This window comes from Hydractinia symbiolongicarpus, chromosome 9 (genome assembly GCF_029227915.1).
Source record: "Hydractinia symbiolongicarpus strain clone_291-10 chromosome 9, HSymV2.1, whole genome shotgun sequence".
NCBI classification, from domain to species: Eukaryota; Metazoa; Cnidaria; class Hydrozoa; order Anthoathecata; family Hydractiniidae; genus Hydractinia; species Hydractinia symbiolongicarpus.
In genome coordinates this window covers 10,815,861-10,837,988 of record NC_079883.1, presented here as the reverse complement: position 1 = coordinate 10,837,988, position 22,128 = coordinate 10,815,861, and the positions used below count along the sequence as shown (strand labels likewise).

General features: G+C 40.5%; 16 non-coding genes across 16 annotated transcripts; 4 read left to right on the top strand and 12 right to left on the bottom strand.

Annotated features, from left to right (window-relative positions):
- Positions 1-2,935: 2,935 nt before the first annotated feature.
- Positions 2,936-3,054, top strand: LOC130658208 (5S ribosomal RNA). Its single transcript, XR_008985425.1, has one exon. It is a non-coding gene; the product is annotated as a 5S ribosomal RNA (ribosomal RNA).
- Positions 3,055-3,382: 328 nt separating this feature from the next.
- Positions 3,383-3,547, bottom strand: LOC130660169 (U1 spliceosomal RNA). Its single transcript, XR_008987369.1, has one exon. It is a non-coding gene; the product is annotated as a U1 spliceosomal RNA (small nuclear RNA).
- Positions 3,548-3,732: 185 nt separating this feature from the next.
- On the bottom strand, positions 3,733-3,924 carry LOC130661214 (U2 spliceosomal RNA). The gene has a single exon (XR_008988408.1). It is a non-coding gene; the product is annotated as a U2 spliceosomal RNA (small nuclear RNA).
- Positions 3,925-4,246: 322 nt separating this feature from the next.
- Positions 4,247-4,319, bottom strand: Trnar-acg (transfer RNA arginine (anticodon ACG)). The gene has a single exon. It is a non-coding gene; the product is annotated as a tRNA-Arg (tRNA).
- A 4,467-nt stretch (positions 4,320-8,786) lies between these two features.
- LOC130658207 (5S ribosomal RNA) lies at positions 8,787-8,905 on the top strand. The gene has a single exon (XR_008985424.1). It is a non-coding gene; the product is annotated as a 5S ribosomal RNA (ribosomal RNA).
- A 328-nt stretch (positions 8,906-9,233) lies between these two features.
- On the bottom strand, positions 9,234-9,398 carry LOC130660168 (U1 spliceosomal RNA). Its single transcript, XR_008987368.1, has one exon. It is a non-coding gene; the product is annotated as a U1 spliceosomal RNA (small nuclear RNA).
- A 185-nt stretch (positions 9,399-9,583) lies between these two features.
- On the bottom strand, positions 9,584-9,775 carry LOC130661478 (U2 spliceosomal RNA). The gene has a single exon (XR_008988670.1). It is a non-coding gene; the product is annotated as a U2 spliceosomal RNA (small nuclear RNA).
- A 322-nt stretch (positions 9,776-10,097) lies between these two features.
- Trnar-acg (transfer RNA arginine (anticodon ACG)) lies at positions 10,098-10,170 on the bottom strand. Its single transcript has one exon. It is a non-coding gene; the product is annotated as a tRNA-Arg (tRNA).
- Positions 10,171-14,582: 4,412 nt separating this feature from the next.
- Positions 14,583-14,701, top strand: LOC130658206 (5S ribosomal RNA). Its single transcript, XR_008985423.1, has one exon. It is a non-coding gene; the product is annotated as a 5S ribosomal RNA (ribosomal RNA).
- Positions 14,702-15,029: 328 nt separating this feature from the next.
- On the bottom strand, positions 15,030-15,194 carry LOC130660457 (U1 spliceosomal RNA). The gene has a single exon (XR_008987656.1). It is a non-coding gene; the product is annotated as a U1 spliceosomal RNA (small nuclear RNA).
- A 185-nt stretch (positions 15,195-15,379) lies between these two features.
- On the bottom strand, positions 15,380-15,571 carry LOC130661213 (U2 spliceosomal RNA). The gene has a single exon (XR_008988407.1). It is a non-coding gene; the product is annotated as a U2 spliceosomal RNA (small nuclear RNA).
- Positions 15,572-15,893: 322 nt separating this feature from the next.
- On the bottom strand, positions 15,894-15,966 carry Trnar-acg (transfer RNA arginine (anticodon ACG)). Its single transcript has one exon. It is a non-coding gene; the product is annotated as a tRNA-Arg (tRNA).
- Positions 15,967-20,431: 4,465 nt separating this feature from the next.
- Positions 20,432-20,550, top strand: LOC130658205 (5S ribosomal RNA). Its single transcript, XR_008985422.1, has one exon. It is a non-coding gene; the product is annotated as a 5S ribosomal RNA (ribosomal RNA).
- A 328-nt stretch (positions 20,551-20,878) lies between these two features.
- On the bottom strand, positions 20,879-21,043 carry LOC130660167 (U1 spliceosomal RNA). The gene has a single exon (XR_008987367.1). It is a non-coding gene; the product is annotated as a U1 spliceosomal RNA (small nuclear RNA).
- Positions 21,044-21,228: 185 nt separating this feature from the next.
- LOC130661212 (U2 spliceosomal RNA) lies at positions 21,229-21,420 on the bottom strand. The gene has a single exon (XR_008988406.1). It is a non-coding gene; the product is annotated as a U2 spliceosomal RNA (small nuclear RNA).
- Positions 21,421-21,742: 322 nt separating this feature from the next.
- Trnar-acg (transfer RNA arginine (anticodon ACG)) lies at positions 21,743-21,815 on the bottom strand. Its single transcript has one exon. It is a non-coding gene; the product is annotated as a tRNA-Arg (tRNA).
- Between the last annotated feature and the right edge of the window lie 313 nt (positions 21,816-22,128).

The following is a 22,128-nucleotide window of genomic DNA, read 5'->3' as shown; positions in this document are numbered from 1 at the left end:
CTTTAGGCATGATTGTAACTCGTTTTGCGTGAATGGCACACAAGTTAGTATCCTCGAACAAGCCAACAAGGTACGCTTCAGAAGCCTCTTGCAGAGCCATAACGGCTGTGCTCTGGAATCGCAGATCTGTTTTGAAGTCCTGAGCAATTTCTCGCACAAGACGCTGGAAAGGCAACTTGCGGATCAAGAGCTCGGTTGACTTCTGGTATCTTCTGATTTCTCTGAGAGCAACTGTACCAGGTCTGTAACGATGTGGTTTTTTCACTCCTCCAGTAGCTGGTGCGCTTTTCCTCGCAGCTTTAGTGGCGAGTTGTTTTCGTGGAGCCTTTCCTCCAGTAGATTTACGTGCAGTTTGCTTTGTACGAGCCATATTTTAAGAAGTCGATGTAGTACGGATACACAAGACGGTCTAAAATGCACTATCGCGCCAAAGTTTTATTTCTCATATTGATTGACAGCTAAGGTTCAAAACAAACCATTTGATTGGTGCTAAGAAAGTAATTTCTGATTGGCTGCATAATGACATTACGCTCATTACTTTAACATTTTTATAAAATCTGTGTTTTTTGGCTACGGGAAAACGGCTGTATCTTCTGATACACAAAAGCTTTTGACTTTTTTTTTTTTTAGTAAGTAGCAGAAGGTTTGGCGAATTCCAACGATGCCAAATTTATTGCCTTACTGAAACATTAAGACCACGAATTTTTAAAAAAACTACAGTTTTACTTAAAAAAATGTACAAAATGTTCGGAACATTTTGTAATGACGCAACTCTATTGGTTAATTAGGGTGTTTCCACGAGCAGTAGGTAATTTTATGGCCTCTTTTTAAAGCTGTCTGAATTCTGTTAACTCAAACGTTGTTTTTGTACTCGTTCTGTACGCAACTATATCAATATGTCTGGACGCGGAAAAGGAGGTAAAGGATTGGGAAAAGGAGGTGCTAAACGTCACCGAAAAATTCTTCGTGATAACATTCAGGGAATCACAAAACCTGCTATTCGGCGTCTTGCTCGACGAGGTGGTGTCAAACGTATCTCTGGCCTTATCTATGAGGAAACCAGAGGTGTACTGAAGGTTTTCTTAGAGAATGTTATTCGTGATGCTGTAACCTACACAGAGCACGCTAAACGCAAGACCGTTACCGCTATGGATGTTGTTTATGCCTTAAAACGTCAAGGAAGAACTCTTTACGGATTCGGAGGTTAAGCGTTGTCATTGCTCAACAAAAACGGCTATTTTTATAGCCACAAATCTTTTAAAACATTACTTTGTGCACGCTTCCAAATTACACAATGTGTAAAGTCTTGTCACAGTTACATTTATTGCTATACGATACTATGTCATATATGACACAAAAAAAATTTAGAAATACTTTGTAGGGTTAATTTGCCTGGGAGTGTTTCCGTGAAAAGCTGGGTTAAGTTAAATGTAAGCAATAACATGGATCAATGTACTTGTCTTTTCTGCAAGTACAGCTAATAATACGTATGAAAAGTGAAGCTAATCCACACACACATGGGGAAGTATTTTAAATGTAGGCTAGTGTTCTTAAGCACATTATTTAGAAGTTTTATTAACTTCGGTTAACTTGTAGTGACGCCAAGTAAATGTTTTTTTAAAGATGTGTGGTCTTAAAAAAGACCGTTTGTGTTTGGTAGACGTTGGTTTACTTGCTGCTTGTGTATTTTGTGACGGCTTTTGTTCCTTCACTGACTGCGTGTTTTGCAAGTTCTCCAGGCAAGAGAAGACGTACTGCGGTTTGAATTTCACGAGAAGAGATGGTCGACTTTTTGTTTTGAAGAGCCAAACGCGAAGCTTCGGAAGCAATGCGCTCAAAGATGTCGTTGACAAATGAGTTCATGATGCTCATAGCTTTGCTTGAAACTCCGACATCTGGGTGAACTTGTTTCAAAACATTGTAGATGTAAATAGCATAACTTTCCTTTCTCTTTCTCTTGCGTTTCTTTTCACCAGTTCCACCAATCTTTCCTCCTTTTTTGCCGGCTCTTTTTTCACCTTTCTTGGCTACTTTAGGTGCCTGTTTTCCTCCTTTAGCTGCTGCGTCAGACATGGTTAAAAATTTTTGCTACTTAACTTGTAAATAAGCATTAAACTGCAAGTCAAAACTTTTTGTTTATAAGTAAAAAAATCGGATCGAATTCGATCCGAAAACGCCGATACGCAATTTAATTGGTTAAAAAAAAAATCTTTTGTTTAATACTTAATTATGATTGGTTAAAAAAACATGATTTCGATCCTATTTTTATGATGAAAAAACGAGTAAAGTTTATTTCGTTAACACTTACGTTAAATATTCGTACGTTTTTGTATTAACTTACAAATCAAATCGCAGTTATGTCTGGACGTGGAAAAGGTGGAAAAGCTAAGGCTAAAGCCAAGACAAGATCCTCAAGAGCTGGACTTCAATTTCCAGTCGGTAGAGTGCATAGATTCCTTCGTAGAGGGCACTATGCTAACCGAATTGGATCTGGAGCACCAGTTTACTTAGCAGCCGTCTTGGAATATTTATCTGCTGAGATATTGGAGTTGGCTGGTAACGCAGCAAGAGACAACAAAAAAGCTAGGATTATTCCAAGACATTTACAATTGGCTGTTCGTAATGATGAAGAATTAAACAAACTTTTGAGCGGTGTAACCATTGCAGCTGGTGGTGTTTTGCCAAACATTCAAGCTGTCTTACTCCCAAAGAAGAACGACAAAGGACAGAAGAAGTAAACCGCTACACTCAGAAAACAACGGCTATTTTTATAGCCACACATCTTTAAAAAAACATTGTTTTTTTCACAAAACTATAACCTTAAAGTCTAATAGATAATCCATGCATACGCCTTGTCCTAAGTAACTCAAAGAAATTAAATAAAAAAATTTGATCACAACGTCAAAATAAATTGCACGTATTTGCACCTACTAATGTCTACGGCCATACCACGATGAACACACCCGTTCTCGTCTGATCACGGAAGTTAAGCATCGTCGGGCCGGGATAGTACTTGGATGGGGGACCGCCTGGGAACTCCCGGTGTCGTAGGCTTTTCATTTTCATTTGCTGTGATATATTTCTTGTTATAACAATTAAGGAACGTGGCGGTTGTTGAAAGTGTTTCCTATGACATTTTCCTACGACATTTTCAGGTGATAGTACGAGAAAAAAGAGCTTTCAAATGCATACAAACTCGATCTATTGCCGATCATCCAATAACCCTGACGGAATGGCAAATAAAATAAAATTCCGCCGCCTTCCGAGGACTTATATCGCAATCACGTTTCGTAACAGCCAAGCGAGGTTTTACCTTAGCGTTTAAGTCACCACCGACATTTGGCCGCGCAACTTTTCTAAGCTCATTCATTTTGACTTAAGGAGGGGGCGAGCGCGGACGCAGGCCCCCACTACCAGAAATTGTACGGTCGAGTTACTGACGTTTGCAGTAATCGCAGAGGTCAGCCCAAGCGTAGTGCAATGCAAGAGCCTCACTCTGGAAGAAAACCCTCATTGATCAGTCTTTACTTCCCCGTCAGGTAAGTATGAGTTGGAACTGCACCGTAGCATGAGGGTACCCTTCAAAGTTTGTTAATGCTTGTGGCTTGAGTGTGTTATAAACTGCCGTGTCGCGGGGCATAGGCTGTATTCTCCCCCAGTGTACGCGTTTTGTTCCCGCCGTAGACTATGCAGAGTGCCGTCGGAAAGAGGACTGCTATTATTCTTTTATTGCTTATGTGGGCCGCCATCGGTAATAGTGCAACACCAAGGCAACCCGTGGTCACGGCGTGAATGAATCCACCTCCATGACCCAAGGCCAAAAATCAGATTAATATACTGACCATTCAGAGAATGGCCTACCAGATATTAAACTGATAAGAACAGATACTACACTTGATCTTAGCCATTAGGCCGAGAAGCGATAAAGAACAAGCGTTGCCATGATAGGCATCGTCCACACACCGTAACTGCTTGTGGAGCATGTCACGTTACTGTAAAGCTTACAACTGTCACCGCGTACGGATGGACGGCGACATAGTAAAAATCACGGCTGTTGATTTAGCCGTAGGATGGAGAGCGACTGTAGCGAGTGGATGGTAACTTACATGAATGCTAACAAAGGCGACGATACTAAGTGCGTGATATTACTTTCCAATATGTCTGCGTACATTCCGTTTATCAACGCATTACGCCAGAACGTGCGCGCGCGTTACACAGTAGACCATGCAGCCGAAATGCGACAGTGCGACCCTGCCAGGAGTCGAACCTGGAATCCCCTGATTCGTAGTCAGATGCCTTATCCATTGGGCCACAGGGCCATGCTTATGACTTCGCCTCATCGTCATTTTGGCTTGCGCATTCGTTTTACTTACGACAGAATTCTTCGTGTTTGTAGCCATGAAAGAAAGGGACTTCTGTGAGTGAATTTTTTTACTGTGGTCTAATAAAAAAGTCGAAACGCAGTGCCCAATATATGAATTGCTCCTAATAGCCGGAAACAGGCCGTGTCGATGATGTAGGCCGACATACGCAACGCAAACCAAAGAACGCTTTATGAAAATCCTAACACGAGCGCGGAAGAAGCCCAAATTAACAGACTAGATGTAATGCTGAAGACCTCAAACTCCAGCAGCTTCTCTTGCAGACTATTGCGTCGTACTACAAATAAAAATTAACATGCTTTCGCATAGTCGCGGCACCCAAAACGGACATTATACGATGTACAGAAACACACATTTCTGTTTTCGCGCCAAATCAATTCCCGGGAGTGGTACTTTTACGTCCGCATACTTCGCACCGTCTTAAATTATATCTCATTTACACGGTAATGTTTAGTATACTTCTACTGTGATAACAAGCATCGTTTATCGTTGGATTGTTGTAAGAAAACATTAAAAATGAGTGAAGCAGCTTCTCCAAAGAAAATCGCACCCAAGAAGAAACCTGCTGCAAAGAAGACAGCTGATCACCCTAAATATGTGGACATGATCAAGGCTGCTATCGCTACCCTAAAGGAACGCGGTGGTTCATCTCGCCAAGCTATTACAAAATATATTCATGCAAATTACAAAGTTGCTGAAAACTCAGATCATCATCTGAAAATGGCTCTTAAACGAGGAGTAACATCAGGCGATTTGATTCAAACTAAAGGCACTGGTGCTTCTGGATCATTCAAGCTAGGTCAGGTAAAAAAAGAAAAACCTAAGAAAAAGGCCGCAGCAAAAAAGCCAACGGCAAAGAAGCCTACTGCAAAGAAAAGTACACCAAAAAAGAAGCCAGCAAAGAAGAGCACGCCAAAGAAAGCAGCAAAGAAGCCTGCCACAAAGAAAGCCTCGGCTAAGAAACCAGCAGCTAAGAAACCCACAAAGAAGCCTGTTGCTAAAAAACCTGCAGCAAAGAAGGTCAAAAAGACTCCCAAAAAGGCAGCAAAGAAGACCGCAAAAAAATAATTTGTGTGTATCTGGCTATTACATTAACAAACGGCTATTTTTATAGCCACACATTTACAAAAAAACATTATCTTGGTACAAAGTTAAACTTGTTTAAGTCACTTAAACAGTTAAAAAAGAGTAAATTTAAGATTAGATTCCCTAAGTTTAAGTATTTTCGTTTTTAAATTTCTTATTTTCTTGCTTTTACTTTTCTTGCCCTTCATATTTTTAACATTGTCAAACTTTATGTAGCATAAAATTTTTATGTAGCATAAAATTTAAACAGAAAGCAGGACAAAGTTTGATATAAAAAGCTAGCCGTAATATTTTTTATGGATGTGTGGCTATAAAAATAGCCGTTTTTTGTTTGGTAAGATGCTTAGGCACGTTCCCCACGAATTCTTCTTGCCAACTGGATGTCTTTAGGCATGATTGTAACTCGTTTTGCGTGAATGGCACACAAGTTAGTATCCTCGAACAAGCCAACAAGGTACGCTTCAGAAGCCTCTTGCAGAGCCATAACGGCTGTGCTCTGGAATCGCAGATCTGTTTTGAAGTCCTGAGCAATTTCTCGCACAAGACGCTGGAAAGGCAACTTGCGGATCAAGAGCTCGGTTGACTTCTGGTATCTTCTGATTTCTCTGAGAGCAACTGTACCAGGTCTGTAACGATGTGGTTTTTTCACTCCTCCAGTAGCTGGTGCGCTTTTCCTCGCAGCTTTAGTGGCGAGTTGTTTTCGTGGAGCCTTTCCTCCAGTAGATTTACGTGCAGTTTGCTTTGTACGAGCCATATTTTAAGAAGTCGATGTAGTACGGATACACAAGACGGTCTAAAATGCACTATCGCGCCAAAGTTTTATTTCTCATATTGATTGACAGCTAAGGTTCAAAACAAACCATTTGATTGGTGCTAAGAAAGTAATTTCTGATTGGCTGCATAATGACATTACGCTCATTACTTTAACATTTTTATAAAATCTGTGTTTTTTGGCTACGGGAAAACGGCTGTATCTTCTGATACACAAAAGCTTTTGACTTTTTTTTTTTTTAGTAAGTAGCAGAAGGTTTGGCGAATTCCAACGATGCCAAATTTATTGCCTTACTGAAACATTAAGACCACGAATTTTTAAAAAAACTACAGTTTTACTTAAAAAAATGTACAAAATGTTCGGAACATTTTGTAATGACGCAACTCTATTGGTTAATTAGGGTGTTTCCACGAGCAGTAGGTAATTTTATGGCCTCTTTTTAAAGCTGTCTGAATTCTGTTAACTCAAACGTTGTTTTTGTACTCGTTCTGTACGCAACTATATCAATATGTCTGGACGCGGAAAAGGAGGTAAAGGATTGGGAAAAGGAGGTGCTAAACGTCACCGAAAAATTCTTCGTGATAACATTCAGGGAATCACAAAACCTGCTATTCGGCGTCTTGCTCGACGAGGTGGTGTCAAACGTATCTCTGGCCTTATCTATGAGGAAACCAGAGGTGTACTGAAGGTTTTCTTAGAGAATGTTATTCGTGATGCTGTAACCTACACAGAGCACGCTAAACGCAAGACCGTTACCGCTATGGATGTTGTTTATGCCTTAAAACGTCAAGGAAGAACTCTTTACGGATTCGGAGGTTAAGCGTTGTCATTGCTCAACAAAAACGGCTATTTTTATAGCCACAAATCTTTTAAAACATTACTTTGTGCACGCTTCCAAATTACACAATGTGTAAAGTCTTGTCACAGTTACATTTATTGCTATACGATACTATGTCATATATGACACAAAAAAAATTTAGAAATACTTTGTAGGGTTAATTTGCCTGGGAGTGTTTCCGTGAAAAGCTGGGTTAAGTTAAATGTAAGCAATAACATGGATCAATGTACTTGTCTTTTCTGCAAGTACAGCTAATAATACGTATGAAAAGTGAAGCTAATCCACACACACATGGGGAAGTATTTTAAATGTAGGCTAGTGTTCTTAAGCACATTATTTAGAAGTTTTATTAACTTCGGTTAACTTGTAGTGACGCCAAGTAAATGTTTTTTAAAGATGTGTGGTCTTAAAAAAGACCGTTTGTGTTTGGTAGACGTTGGTTTACTTGCTGCTTGTGTATTTTGTGACGGCTTTTGTTCCTTCACTGACTGCGTGTTTTGCAAGTTCTCCAGGCAAGAGAAGACGTACTGCGGTTTGAATTTCACGAGAAGAGATGGTCGACTTTTTGTTTTGAAGAGCCAAACGCGAAGCTTCGGAAGCAATGCGCTCAAAGATGTCGTTGACAAATGAGTTCATGATGCTCATAGCTTTGCTTGAAACTCCGACATCTGGGTGAACTTGTTTCAAAACATTGTAGATGTAAATAGCATAACTTTCCTTTCTCTTTCTCTTGCGTTTCTTTTCACCAGTTCCACCAATCTTTCCTCCTTTTTTGCCGGCTCTTTTTTCACCTTTCTTGGCTACTTTAGGTGCCTGTTTTCCTCCTTTAGCTGCTGCGTCAGACATGGTTAAAAATTTTTGCTACTTAACTTGTAAATAAGCATTAAACTGCAAGTCAAAACTTTTTGTTTATAAGTAAAAAAATCGGATCGAATTCGATCCGAAAACGCCGATACGCAATTTAATTGGTTAAAAAAAAAATCTTTTGTTTAATACTTAATTATGATTGGTTAAAAAAACATGATTTCGATCCTATTTTTATGATGAAAAAACGAGTAAAGTTTATTTCGTTAACACTTACGTTAAATATTCGTACGTTTTTGTATTAACTTACAAAACAAATCGCAGTTATGTCTGGACGTGGAAAAGGTGGAAAAGCTAAGGCTAAAGCCAAGACAAGATCCTCAAGAGCTGGACTTCAATTTCCAGTCGGTAGAGTGCATAGATTCCTTCGTAGAGGGCACTATGCTAACCGAATTGGATCTGGAGCACCAGTTTACTTAGCAGCCGTCTTGGAATATTTATCTGCTGAGATATTGGAGTTGGCTGGTAACGCAGCAAGAGACAACAAAAAAGCTAGGATTATTCCAAGACATTTACAATTGGCTGTTCGTAATGATGAAGAATTAAACAAACTTTTGAGCGGTGTAACCATTGCAGCTGGTGGTGTTTTGCCAAACATTCAAGCTGTCTTACTCCCAAAGAAGAACGACAAAGGACAGAAGAAGTAAACCGCTACACTCAGAAAACAACGGCTATTTTTATAGCCACACATCTTTAAAAAAACATTGTTTTTTTCACAAAACTATAACCTTAAAGTCTAATAGATAATCCATGCATACGCCTTGTCCTAAGTAACTCAAAGAAATTAAATAAAAAAATTTGATCACAACGTCAAAATAAATTGCACGTATTTGCACCTACTAATGTCTACGGCCATACCACGATGAACACACCCGTTCTCGTCTGATCACGGAAGTTAAGCATCGTCGGGCCGGGATAGTACTTGGATGGGGGACCGCCTGGGAACTCCCGGTGTCGTAGGCTTTTCATTTTCATTTGCTGTGATATATTTCTTGTTATAACAATTAAGGAACGTGGCGGTTGTTGAAAGTGTTTCCTATGACATTTTCCTACGACATTTTCAGGTGATAGTACGAGAAAAAAGAGCTTTCAAATGCATACAAACTCGATCTATTGCCGATCATCCAATAACCCTGACGGAATGGCAAATAAAATAAAATTCCGCCGCCTTCCGAGGACTTATATCGCAATCACGTTTCGTAACAGCCAAGCGAGGTTTTACCTTAGCGTTTAAGTCACCACCGACATTTGGCCGCGCAACTTTTCTAAGCTCATTCATTTTGACTTAAGGAGGGGGCGAGCGCGGACGCAGGCCCCCACTACCAGAAATTGTACGGTCGAGTTACTGACGTTTGCAGTAATCGCAGAGGTCAGCCCAAGCGTAGTGCAATGCAAGAGCCTCACTCTGGAAGAAAACCCTCATTGATCAGTCTTTACTTCCCCGTCAGGTAAGTATGAGTTGGAACTGCACCGTAGCATGAGGGTACCCTTCAAAGTTTGTTAATGCTTGTGGCTTGAGTGTGTTATAAACTGCCGTGTCGCGGGGCATAGGCTGTATTCTCCCCCAGTGTACGCGTTTTGTTCCCGCCGTAGACTATGCAGAGTGCCGTCGGAAAGAGGACTGCTATTATTCTTTTATTGCTTATGTGGGCCGCCATCGGTAATAGTGCAACACCAAGGCAACCCGTGGTCACGGCGTGAATGAATCCACCTCCATGACCCAAGGCCAAAAATCAGATTAATATACTGACCATTCAGAGAATGGCCTACCAGATATTAAACTGATAAGAACAGTTACTACACTTGATCTTAGCCATTAGGCCGAGAAGCGATAAAGAACAAGCGTTGCCATGATAGGCATCGTCCACACACCGTAACTGCTTGTGGAGCATGTCACGTTACTGTAAAGCTTACAACTGTCACCGCGTACGGATGGACGGCGACATAGTAAAAATCACGGCTGTTGATTTAGCCGTAGGATGGAGAGCGACTGTAGCGAGTGGATGGTAACTTACATGAATGCTAACAAAGGCGACGATACTAAGTGCGTGATATTACTTTCCAATATGTCTGCGTACATTCCGTTTATCAACGCATTACGCCAGAACGTGCGCGCGCGTTACACAGTAGACCATGCAGCCGAAATGCGACAGTGCGACCCTGCCAGGAGTCGAACCTGGAATCCCCTGATTCGTAGTCAGATGCCTTATCCATTGGGCCACAGGGCCATGCTTATGACTTCGCCCCATCGTCATTTTGGCTTGCGCATTCGTTTTACTTACGACAGAATTCTTCGTGTTTGTAGCCATGAAAGAAAGGGACTTCTGTGAGTGAATTTTTTTACTGTGGTCTAATAAAAAATCGATGATGTAGGCCGACATACGCAACGCAAACCAAAGAACGCTTTATGAAAATCCTAACACGAGCGCGGAAGAAGCCCAAATTAACAGACTAGATGTAATGCTGAAGACCTCAAACTCCAGCAGCTTCTCTTGCAGACTATTGCGTCGTACTACAAATAAAAATTAACATGCTTTCGCATAGTCGCGGCACCCAAAACGGACATTATACGATGTACAGAAACACACATTTCTGTTTTCGCGCCAAATCAATTCCCGGGAGTGGTACTTTTACGTCCGCATACTTCGCACCGTCTTAAATTATATCTCATTTACACGGTAATGTTTAGTATACTTCTACTGTGATAACAAGCATCGTTTATCGTTGGATTGTTGTAAGAAAACATTAAAAATGAGTGAAGCAGCTTCTCCAAAGAAAATCGCACCCAAGAAGAAACCTGCTGCAAAGAAGACAGCTGATCACCCTAAATATGTGGACATGATCAAGGCTGCTATCGCTACCCTAAAGGAACGCGGTGGTTCATCTCGCCAAGCTATTACAAAATATATTCATGCAAATTACAAAGTTGCTGAAAACTCAGATCATCATCTGAAAATGGCTCTTAAACGAGGAGTAACATCAGGCGATTTGATTCAAACTAAAGGCACTGGTGCTTCTGGATCATTCAAGCTAGGTCAGGTAAAAAAAGAAAAACCTAAGAAAAAGGCCGCAGCAAAAAAGCCAACGGCAAAGAAGCCTACTGCAAAGAAAAGTACACCAAAAAAGAAGCCAGCAAAGAAGAGCACGCCAAAGAAAGCAGCAAAGAAGCCTGCCACAAAGAAAGCCTCGGCTAAGAAACCAGCAGCTAAGAAACCCACAAAGAAGCCTGTTGCTAAAAAACCTGCAGCAAAGAAGGTCAAAAAGACTCCCAAAAAGGCAGCAAAGAAGACCGCAAAAAAATAATTTGTGTGTATCTGGCTATTACATTAACAAACGGCTATTTTTATAGCCACACATTTACAAAAAAACATTATCTTGGTACAAAGTTAAACTTGTTTAAGTCACTTAAACAGTTAAAAAAGAGTAAATTTAAGATTAGATTCCCTAAGTTTAAGTATTTTCGTTTTTAAATTTCTTATTTTCTTGCTTTTACTTTTCTTGCCCTTCATATTTTTAACATTGTCAAACTTTATGTAGCATAAAATTTTTATGTAGCATAAAATTTAAACAGAAAGCAGGACAAAGTTTGATATAAAAAGCTAGCCGTAATATTTTTTATGGATGTGTGGCTATAAAAATAGCCGTTTTTTGTTTGGTAAGATGCTTAGGCACGTTCCCCACGAATTCTTCTTGCCAACTGGATGTCTTTAGGCATGATTGTAACTCGTTTTGCGTGAATGGCACACAAGTTAGTATCCTCGAACAAGCCAACAAGGTACGCTTCAGAAGCCTCTTGCAGAGCCATAACGGCTGTGCTCTGGAATCGCAGATCTGTTTTGAAGTCCTGAGCAATTTCTCGCACAAGACGCTGGAAAGGCAACTTGCGGATCAAGAGCTCGGTTGACTTCTGGTATCTTCTGATTTCTCTGAGAGCAACTGTACCAGGTCTGTAACGATGTGGTTTTTTCACTCCTCCAGTAGCTGGTGCGCTTTTCCTCGCAGCTTTAGTGGCGAGTTGTTTTCGTGGAGCCTTTCCTCCAGTAGATTTACGTGCAGTTTGCTTTGTACGAGCCATATTTTAAGAAGTCGATGTAGTACGGATACACAAGACGGTCTAAAATGCACTATCGCGCCAAAGTTTTATTTCTCATATTGATTGACAGCTAAGGTTCAAAACAAACCATTTGATTGGTGCTAAGAAAGTAATTTCTGATTGGCTGCATAATGACATTACGCTCATTACTTTAACATTTTTATAAAATCTGTGTTTTTTGGCTACGGGAAAACGGCTGTATCTTCTGATACACAAAAGCTTTTGACTTTTTTTTTTTTTAGTAAGTAGCAGAAGGTTTGGCGAATTCCAACGATGCCAAATTTATTGCCTTACTGAAACATTAAGACCACGAATTTTTAAAAAAACTACAGTTTTACTTAAAAAAATGTACAAAATGTTCGGAACATTTTGTAATGACGCAACTCTATTGGTTAATTAGGGTGTTTCCACGAGCAGTAGGTAATTTTATGGCCTCTTTTTAAAGCTGTCTGAATTCTGTTAACTCAAACGTTGTTTTTGTACTCGTTCTGTACGCAACTATATCAATATGTCTGGACGCGGAAAAGGAGGTAAAGGATTGGGAAAAGGAGGTGCTAAACGTCACCGAAAAATTCTTCGTGATAACATTCAGGGAATCACAAAACCTGCTATTCGGCGTCTTGCTCGACGAGGTGGTGTCAAACGTATCTCTGGCCTTATCTATGAGGAAACCAGAGGTGTACTGAAGGTTTTCTTAGAGAATGTTATTCGTGATGCTGTAACCTACACAGAGCACGCTAAACGCAAGACCGTTACCGCTATGGATGTTGTTTATGCCTTAAAACGTCAAGGAAGAACTCTTTACGGATTCGGAGGTTAAGCGTTGTCATTGCTCAACAAAAACGGCTATTTTTATAGCCACAAATCTTTTAAAACATTACTTTGTGCACGCTTCCAAATTACACAATGTGTAAAGTCTTGTCACAGTTACATTTATTGCTATACGATACTATGTCATATATGACACAAAAAAAATTTAGAAATACTTTGTAGGGTTAATTTGCCTGGGAGTGTTTCCGTGAAAAGCTGGGTTAAGTTAAATGTAAGCAATAACATGGATCAATGTACTTGTCTTTTCTGCAAGTACAGCTAATAATACGTATGAAAAGTGAAGCTAATCCACACACACATGGGGAAGTATTTTAAATGTAGGCTAGTGTTCTTAAGCACATTATTTAGAAGTTTTATTAACTTCGGTTAACTTGTAGTGACGCCAAGTAAATGTTTTTTTAAAGATGTGTGGTCTTAAAAAAGACCGTTTGTGTTTGGTAGACGTTGGTTTACTTGCTGCTTGTGTATTTTGTGACGGCTTTTGTTCCTTCACTGACTGCGTGTTTTGCAAGTTCTCCAGGCAAGAGAAGACGTACTGCGGTTTGAATTTCACGAGAAGAGATGGTCGACTTTTTGTTTTGAAGAGCCAAACGCGAAGCTTCGGAAGCAATGCGCTCAAAGATGTCGTTGACAAATGAGTTCATGATGCTCATAGCTTTGCTTGAAACTCCGACATCTGGGTGAACTTGTTTCAAAACATTGTAGATGTAAATAGCATAACTTTCCTTTCTCTTTCTCTTGCGTTTCTTTTCACCAGTTCCACCAATCTTTCCTCCTTTTTTGCCGGCTCTTTTTTCACCTTTCTTGGCTACTTTAGGTGCCTGTTTTCCTCCTTTAGCTGCTGCGTCAGACATGGTTAAAAATTTTTGCTACTTAACTTGTAAATAAGCATTAAACTGCAAGTCAAAACTTTTTGTTTATAAGTAAAAAAATCGGATCGAATTCGATCCGAAAACGCCGATACGCAATTTAATTGGTTAAAAAAAAAATCTTTTGTTTAATACTTAATTATGATTGGTTAAAAAAACATGATTTCGATCCTATTTTTATGATGAAAAAACGAGTAAAGTTTATTTCGTTAACACTTACGTTAAATATTCGTACGTTTTTGTATTAACTTACAAATCAAATCGCAGTTATGTCTGGACGTGGAAAAGGTGGAAAAGCTAAGGCTAAAGCCAAGACAAGATCCTCAAGAGCTGGACTTCAATTTCCAGTCGGTAGAGTGCATAGATTCCTTCGTAGAGGGCACTATGCTAACCGAATTGGATCTGGAGCACCAGTTTACTTAGCAGCCGTCTTGGAATATTTATCTGCTGAGATATTGGAGTTGGCTGGTAACGCAGCAAGAGACAACAAAAAAGCTAGGATTATTCCAAGACATTTACAATTGGCTGTTCGTAATGATGAAGAATTAAACAAACTTTTGAGCGGTGTAACCATTGCAGCTGGTGGTGTTTTGCCAAACATTCAAGCTGTCTTACTCCCAAAGAAGAACGACAAAGGACAGAAGAAGTAAACCGCTACACTCAGAAAACAACGGCTATTTTTATAGCCACACATCTTTAAAAAAACATTGTTTTTTTCACAAAACTATAACCTTAAAGTCTAATAGATAATCCATGCATACGCCTTGTCCTAAGTAACTCAAAGAAATTAAATAAAAAAATTTGATCACAACGTCAAAATAAATTGCACGTATTTGCACCTACTAATGTCTACGGCCATACCACGATGAACACACCCGTTCTCGTCTGATCACGGAAGTTAAGCATCGTCGGGCCGGGATAGTACTTGGATGGGGGACCGCCTGGGAACTCCCGGTGTCGTAGGCTTTTCATTTTCATTTGCTGTGATATATTTCTTGTTATAACAATTAAGGAACGTGGCGGTTGTTGAAAGTGTTTCCTATGACATTTTCCTACGACATTTTCAGGTGATAGTACGAGAAAAAAGAGCTTTCAAATGCATACAAACTCGATCTATTGCCGATCATCCAATAACCCTGACGGAATGGCAAATAAAATAAAATTCCGCCGCCTTCCGAGGACTTATATCGCAATCACGTTTCGTAACAGCCAAGCGAGGTTTTACCTTAGCGTTTAAGTCACCACCGACATTTGGCCGCGCAACTTTTCTAAGCTCATTCATTTTGACTTAAGGAGGGGGCGAGCGCGGACGCAGGCCCCCACTACCAGAAATTGTACGGTCGAGTTACTGACGTTTGTAGTAATCGCAGAGGTCAGCCCAAGCGTAGTGCAATGCAAGAGCCTCACTCTGGAAGAAAACCCTCATTGATCAGTCTTTACTTCCCCGTCAGGTAAGTATGAGTTGGAACTGCACCGTAGCATGAGGGTACCCTTCAAAGTTTGTTAATGCTTGTGGCTTGAGTGTGTTATAAACTGCCGTGTCGCGGGGCATAGGCTGTATTCTCCCCCAGTGTACGCGTTTTGTTCCCGCCGTAGACTATGCAGAGTGCCGTCGGAAAGAGGACTGCTATTATTCTTTTATTGCTTATGTGGGCCGCCATCGGTAATAGTGCAACACCAAGGCAACCCGTGGTCACGGCGTGAATGAATCCACCTCCATGACCCAAGGCCAAAAATCAGATTAATATACTGACCATTCAGAGAATGGCCTACCAGATATTAAACTGATAAGAACAGATACTACACTTGATCTTAGCCATTAGGCCGAGAAGCGATAAAGAACAAGCGTTGCCATGATAGGCATCGTCCACACACCGTAACTGCTTGTGGAGCATGTCACGTTACTGTAAAGCTTACAACTGTCACCGCGTACGGATGGACGGCGACATAGTAAAAATCACGGCTGTTGATTTAGCCGTAGGATGGAGAGCGACTGTAGCGAGTGGATGGTAACTTACATGAATGCTAACAAAGGCGACGATACTAAGTGCGTGATATTACTTTCCAATATGTCTGCGTACATTCCGTTTATCAACGCATTACGCCAGAACGTGCGCGCGCGTTACACAGTAGACCATGCAGCCGAAATGCGACAGTGCGACCCTGCCAGGAGTCGAACCTGGAATCCCCTGATTCGTAGTCAGATGCCTTATCCATTGGGCCACAGGGCCATGCTTATGACTTCGCCCCATCGTCATTTTGGCTTGCGCATTCGTTTTACTTACGACAGAATTCTTCGTGATTGTAGCCATGAAAGAAAGGGACTTCTGTGAGTGAATTTTTTTACTGTGGTCTAATAAAAAAGTCGAAACGCAGTGCCCAATATATGAATTGCTCCTAATAGCCGGAAACAGGCCGTGTCGATGATGTAGGCCGACATACGCAACGCAAACCAAAGAACGCTTTATGAAAATCCTAACACGAGCGCGGAAGAAGCCCAAATTAACAGACTAGATGTAATGCTGAAGACCTCAAACTCCAGCAGCTTCTCTTGCAGACTATTGCGTCGTACTACAAATAAAAATTAACATGCTTTCGCATAGTCGCGGCACCCAAAACGGACATTATACGATGTACAGAAACACACATTTCTGTTTTCGCGCCAAATCAATTCCCGGGAGTGGTACTTTTACGTCCGCATACTTCGCACCGTCTTAAATTATATCTCATTTACACGGTAATGTTTAGTATACTTCTACTGTGATAACAAGCATCGTTTATCGTTGGATTGTTGTAAGAAAACATTAAAAATGAGTGAAGCAGCTTCTCCAAAGAAAATCGCACCCAAGAAGAAACCTGCTGCAAAGAAGACAGCTGATCACCCTAAATATGTGGACATGATCAAGGCTGCTATCGCTACCCTAAAGGAACGCGGTGGTTCATCTCGCCAAGCTATTACAAAATATATTCATGCAAATTACAAAGTTGCTGAAAACTCAGATCATCATCTGAAAATGGCTCTTAAACGAGGAGTAACATCAGGCGATTTGATTCAAACTAAAGGCACTGGTGCTTCTGGATCATTCAAGCTAGGTCAGGTAAAAAAAGAAAAACCTAAGAAAAAGGCCGCAGCAAAAAAGCCAACGGCAAAGAAGCCTACTGCAAAGAAAAGTACACCAAAAAAGAAGCCAGCAAAGAAGAGCACGCCAAAGAAAGCAGCAAAGAAGCCTGCCACAAAGAAAGCCTCGGCTAAGAAACCAGCAGCTAAGAAACCCACAAAGAAGCCTGTTGCTAAAAAACCTGCAGCAAAGAAGGTCAAAAAGACTCCCAAAAAGGCAGCAAAGAAGACCGCAAAAAAATAATTTGTGTGTATCTGGCTATTACATTAACAAACGGCTATTTTTATAGCCACACATTTACAAAAAAACATTATCTTGGTACAAAGTTAAACTTGTTTAAGTCACTTAAACAGTTAAAAAAGAGTAAATTTAAGATTAGATTCCCTAAGTTTAAGTATTTTCGTTTTTAAATTTCTTATTTTCTTGCTTTTACTTTTCTTGCCCTTCATATTTTTAACATTGTCAAACTTTATGTAGCATAAAATTTTTATGTAGCATAAAATTTAAACAGAAAGCAGGACAAAGTTTGATATAAAAAGCTAGCCGTAATATTTTTTATGGATGTGTGGCTATAAAAATAGCCGTTTTTTGTTTGGTAAGATGCTTAGGCACGTTCCCCACGAATTCTTCTTGCCAACTGGATGTCTTTAGGCATGATTGTAACTCGTTTTGCGTGAATGGCACACAAGTTAGTATCCTCGAACAAGCCAACAAGGTACGCTTCAGAAGCCTCTTGCAGAGCCATAACGGCTGTGCTCTGGAATCGCAGATCTGTTTTGAAGTCCTGAGCAATTTCTCGCACAAGACGCTGGAAAGGCAACTTGCGGATCAAGAGCTCGGTTGACTTCTGGTATCTTCTGATTTCTCTGAGAGCAACTGTACCAGGTCTGTAACGATGTGGTTTTTTCACTCCTCCAGTAGCTGGTGCGCTTTTCCTCGCAGCTTTAGTGGCGAGTTGTTTTCGTGGAGCCTTTCCTCCAGTAGATTTACGTGCAGTTTGCTTTGTACGAGCCATATTTTAAGAAGTCGATGTAGTACGGATACACAAGACGGTCTAAAATGCACTATCGCGCCAAAGTTTTATTTCTCATATTGATTGACAGCTAAGGTTCAAAACAAACCATTTGATTGGTGCTAAGAAAGTAATTTCTGATTGGCTGCATAATGACATTACGCTCATTACTTTAACATTTTTATAAAATCTGTGTTTTTTGGCTACGGGAAAACGGCTGTATCTTCTGATACACAAAAGCTTTTGACTTTTTTTTTTTTTAGTAAGTAGCAGAAGGTTTGGCGAATTCCAACGATGCCAAATTTATTGCCTTACTGAAACATTAAGACCACGAATTTTTAAAAAAACTACAGTTTTACTTAAAAAAATGTACAAAATGTTCGGAACATTTTGTAATGACGCAACTCTATTGGTTAATTAGGGTGTTTCCACGAGCAGTAGGTAATTTTATGGCCTCTTTTTAAAGCTGTCTGAATTCTGTTAACTCAAACGTTGTTTTTGTACTCGTTCTGTACGCAACTATATCAATATGTCTGGACGCGGAAAAGGAGGTAAAGGATTGGGAAAAGGAGGTGCTAAACGTCACCGAAAAATTCTTCGTGATAACATTCCGGGAATCACAAAACCTGCTATTCGGCGTCTTGCTCGACGAGGTGGTGTCAAACGTATCTCTGGCCTTATCTATGAGGAAACCAGAGGTGTACTGAAGGTTTTCTTAGAGAATGTTATTCGTGATGCTGTAACCTACACAGAGCACGCTAAACGCAAGACCGTTACCGCTATGGATGTTGTTTATGCCTTAAAACGTCAAGGAAGAACTCTTTACGGATTCGGAGGTTAAGCGTTGTCATTGCTCAACAAAAACGGCTATTTTTATAGCCACAAATCTTTTAAAACATTACTTTGTGCACGCTTCCAAATTACACAATGTGTAAAGTCTTGTCACAGTTACATTTATTGCTATACGATACTATGTCATATATGACACAAAAAAAATTTAGAAATACTTTGTAGGGTTAATTTGCCTGGGAGTGTTTCCGTGAAAAGCTGGGTTAAGTTAAATGTAAGCAATAACATGGATCAATGTACTTGTCTTTTCTGCAAGTACAGCTAATAATACGTATGAAAAGTGAAGCTAATCCACACACACATGGGGAAGTATTTTAAATGTAGGCTAGTGTTCTTAAGCACATTTAGAAGTTTTATTAACTTCGGTTAACTTGTAGTGACGCCAAGTAAATGTTTTTTTAAAGATGTGTGGTCTTAAAAAAGACCGTTTGTGTTTGGTAGACGTTGGTTTACTTGCTGCTTGTGTATTTTGTGACGGCTTTTGTTCCTTCACTGACTGCGTGTTTTGCAAGTTCTCCAGGCAAGAGAAGACGTACTGCGGTTTGAATTTCACGAGAAGAGATGGTCGACTTTTTGTTTTGAAGAGCCAAACGCGAAGCTTCGGAAGCAATGCGCTCAAAGATGTCGTTGACAAATGAGTTCATGATGCTCATAGCTTTGCTTGAAACTCCGACATCTGGGTGAACTTGTTTCAAAACATTGTAGATGTAAATAGCATAACTTTCCTTTCTCTTTCTCTTGCGTTTCTTTTCACCAGTTCCACCAATCTTTCCTCCTTTTTTGCCGGCTCTTTTTTCACCTTTCTTGGCTACTTTAGGTGCCTGTTTTCCTCCTTTAGCTGCTGCGTCAGACATGGTTAAAAATTTTTGCTACTTAACTTGTAAATAAGCATTAAACTGCAAGTCAAAACTTTTTGTTTATAAGTAAAAAAATCGGATCGAATTCGATCCGAAAACGCCGATACGCAATTTAATTGGTTAAAAAAAAAATCTTTTGTTTAATACTTAATTATGATTGGTTAAAAAAACATGATTTCGATCCTATTTTTATGATGAAAAAACGAGTAAAGTTTATTTCGTTAACACTTACGTTAAATATTCGTACGTTTTTGTATTAACTTACAAATCAAATCGCAGTTATGTCTGGACGTGGAAAAGGTGGAAAAGCTAAGGCTAAAGCCAAGACAAGATCCTCAAGAGCTGGACTTCAATTTCCAGTCGGTAGAGTGCATAGATTCCTTCGTAGAGGGCACTATGCTAACCGAATTGGATCTGGAGCACCAGTTTACTTAGCAGCCGTCTTGGAATATTTATCTGCTGAGATATTGGAGTTGGCTGGTAACGCAGCAAGAGACAACACAAAAGCTAGGATTATTCCAAGACATTTACAATTGGCTGTTCGTAATGATGAAGAATTAAACAAACTTTTGAGCGGTGTAACCATTGCAGCTGGTGGTGTTTTGCCAAACATTCAAGCTGTCTTACTCCCAAAGAAGAACGACAAAGGACAGAAGAAGTAAACCGCTACACTCAGAAAACAACGGCTATTTTTATAGCCACACATCTTTAAAAAAACATTGTTTTTTTCACAAAACTATAACCTTAAAGTCTAATAGATAATCCATGCATACGCCTTGTCCTAAGTAACTCAAAGAAATTAAATAAAAAAATTTGATCACAACGTCAAAATAAATTGCACGTATTTGCACCTACTAATGTCTACGGCCATACCACGATGAACACACCCGTTCTCGTCTGATCACGGAAGTTAAGCATCGTCGGGCCGGGATAGTACTTGGATGGGGGACCGCCTGGGAACTCCCGGTGTCGTAGGCTTTTCATTTTCATTTGCTGTGATATATTTCTTGTTATAACAATTAAGGAACGTGGCGGTTGTTGAAAGTGTTTCCTATGACATTTTCCTACGACATTTTCAGGTGATAGTACGAGAAAAAAGAGCTTTCAAATGCATACAAACTCGATCTATTGCCGATCATCCAATAACCCTGACGGAATGGCAAATAAAATAAAATTCCGCCGCCTTCCGAGGACTTATATCGCAATCACGTTTCGTAACAGCCAAGCGAGGTTTTACCTTAGCGTTTAAGTCACCACCGACATTTGGCCGCGCAACTTTTCTAAGCTCATTCATTTTGACTTAAGGAGGGGGCGAGCGCGGACGCAGGCCCCCACTACCAGAAATTGTACGGTCGAGTTACTGACGTTTGCAGTAATCGCAGAGGTCAGCCCAAGCGTAGTGCAATGCAAGAGCCTCACTCTGGAAGAAAACCCTCATTGATCAGTCTTTACTTCCCCGTCAGGTAAGTATGAGTTGGAACTGCACCGTAGCATGAGGGTACCCTTCAAAGTTTGTTAATGCTTGTGGCTTGAGTGTGTTATAAACTGCCGTGTCGCGGGGCATAGGCTGTATTCTCCCCCAGTGTACGCGTTTTGTTCCCGCCGTAGACTATGCAGAGTGCCGTCGGAAAGAGGACTGCTATTATTCTTTTATTGCTTATGTGGGCCGCCATCGGTAATAGTGCAACACCAAGGCAACCCGTGGTCACGGCGTGAATGAATCCACCTCCATGACCCAAGGCCAAAAATCAGATTAATATACTGACCATTCAGAGAATGGCCTACCAGATATTAAACTGATAAGAACAGATACTACACTTGATCTTAGCCATTAGGCCGAGAAGCGATAAAGAACAAGCGTTGCCATGATAGGCATCGTCCACACACCGTAACTGCTTGTGGAGCATGTCACGTTACTGTAAAGCTTACAACTGTCACCGCGTACGGATGGACGGCGACATAGTAAAAATCACGGCTGTTGATTTAGCCGTAGGATGGAGAGCGACTGTAGCGAGTGGATGGTAACTTACATGAATGCTAACAAAGGCGACGATACTAAGTGCGTGATATTACTTTCCAATATGTCTGCGTACATTCCGTTTATCAACGCATTACGCCAGAACGTGCGCGCGCGTTACACAGTAGACCATGCAGCCGAAATGCGACAGTGCGACCCTGCCAGGAGTCGAACCTGGAATCCCCTGATTCGTAGTCAGATGCCTTATCCATTGGGCCACAGGGCCATGCTTATGACTTCGCCCCATCGTCATTTTGGCTTGCGCATTCGTTTTACTTACGACAGAATTCTTCGTGTTTGTAGCCATGAAAGAAAGGGACTTCTGTGAGTGAATTTTTTTACTGTGGTCTAATAAAAAAGTCGAAACGCAGTGCCCAATATATGAATTGCTCCTAATAGCCGGAAACAGGCCGTGTCGATGATGTAGGCCGACATACGCAACGCAAACCAAAGAACGCTTTATGAAAATCCTAACACGAGCGCGGAAGAAGCCCAAATTAACAGACTAGATGTAATGCTGAAGACCTCAAACTCCAGCA